Genomic DNA, 1,992 nt, shown 5'->3' with positions numbered 1-1,992 from the left:
AAATAAGGCTATTTAGCAAGCCTCTTTGCCACCCTTACATGCACCAACCTACACAATATTAACCAACCAATCCAAGCATAACACATATAACAAAATCAACCACAACCATGAGAAATTTGCATCAAATTCATTTAATAATAAGCAATATTAGCCAACATTAATGGCCTATACAAAATGAATATCACATCCATCATATGAGCCAACACTTGTGGCTAAACTAACAAGACTCTAAACAAAATATTCAAGTCTCTATACATGCCACAATCAAAACAATTAAAGTAGCTATACCAAAAGCTTCAGGTGACAGTGTGATTGATGCCTCTGACGTCTCTTGATCCCCGATACTAGCTTGGCAACACTATAAGAAAATGGAAAGGAGAAGGAGTAATCATAAAGCTTAGTAAGTTGCATATAAATAAGTAACAACATCAGCCATGTATATTATAAATCAATACAACATTCTTGAGTGAACATGGGTAGATATCACTACATGCTTATATATCACAAGTATAAACCAAAGATTTCAATATCGTCTCAAAATCATTTCATAGCTGGAACTTACTCATGTCTTTGTTACCATCAATGCGACATAACTAGACTCATATCTCATCAATTTCGAATAAGAACTTGTACCACTCACAACATGATTATATCATTCCATATCATTATCATAAGCCTCAAAATAATCCGTGAGACCATTTGGAATACTAAAGGATATCTGACAAGCTTTACACAAAAGGGTGAATTGTCGATGCCATGTTCCAAACATGGTCTTACACTGGCTCACATGTCGAGGCCGATGCCATGTCCCAAACATGGTCTTACACTAGCTCTAGTCTCAATGTCGATGCCATGTCCCAGACACGGTCTTACACTAGCTCTAGTCTCAATGTCGATGCCATGTCCCAGACATGGTCTTACACTGGCTCTCATAGTGTGGTCTATACCATGTCTCAGACATGGTCTTACACTACCGCACATATCAATGCCGATGCCATGTACCAGACATGGTCTTACACTGGCTCTCATATAGTGGCTGATGCCATGTCCCAGACATGGTTTTACACTGGCACACATGTTACCCAAATGTCATGGCATGGATATCCAATCTGTTCCTAGGCTCAATCGGGAATTTACCCCATTAATTTCATCACGCATTATTCATACTCATGTTCAAACATATTATGCAAAATCAATCATTCGACACATAATAGCGATAAAGCTGACTTACTTACGTACAACTTACCTCGGTATACAAAAAGTAGACGACTAATTGGCTTTAGTTTACTTGCTTAGCCTTCCCTCTATCTAGGACTGGGTTTCGTATTTCTTGATCTAAAATGATAAAAATTCACTAATTTAGTCATCATATTAATCAATGTATTTCCTAATTCATATTTTGGTAAAATGACCATTTTGCCCCTAGACTTTCACAAAATTACTATTTTACCCATTGGCTCGTAAATGATTTTTATCAAATTTTCTCACTACCCAAGCCTAGCTGAATTCTTTTTATACTATAAGTAGCCCACAATTCCCATTATTTCACACATTTACCACATAATTTATAACTTATGGAAAATGGTCCTTAGGGTTTCCATGAAAACTACTTCACAAAAGTTGTTTGTTTAACAACCAAGATTCATTTTCTTCCATAAAAATTCAGCAAACAACATGAATACTCTCATGGAAAAACCCTAGACCCTCAACCATTTTGCAAACTAGTCCCCTCATTAGTTAGCTTATGCTATAAGGGTCCCAAAAGTACAAAAAATTATCAAGAAAAGTCATCAAAATCACATACTTATGAGAGAACTTAATGGATGAAAATTTCAAGCTTTTAAGACCCTTTCCTTGTTGAAAATTTTGGTGGAGAGAGAAGAAGAGAAAAAAAGATGATAGCTTTTCCTTATTTTATTTTATTCTAGTAAAATTGGTCACCAAATTTTGACCTTTTTGATTTTCTTGTCCCTATGGCTGGCCATGCCATTA

This window comes from Gossypium hirsutum, chromosome A08 (assembly GCF_007990345.1).
Source record: "Gossypium hirsutum isolate 1008001.06 chromosome A08, Gossypium_hirsutum_v2.1, whole genome shotgun sequence".
NCBI classification, from domain to species: domain Eukaryota; kingdom Viridiplantae; phylum Streptophyta; class Magnoliopsida; order Malvales; family Malvaceae; genus Gossypium; species Gossypium hirsutum.
This window is presented reverse-complemented; position numbering follows the sequence as displayed.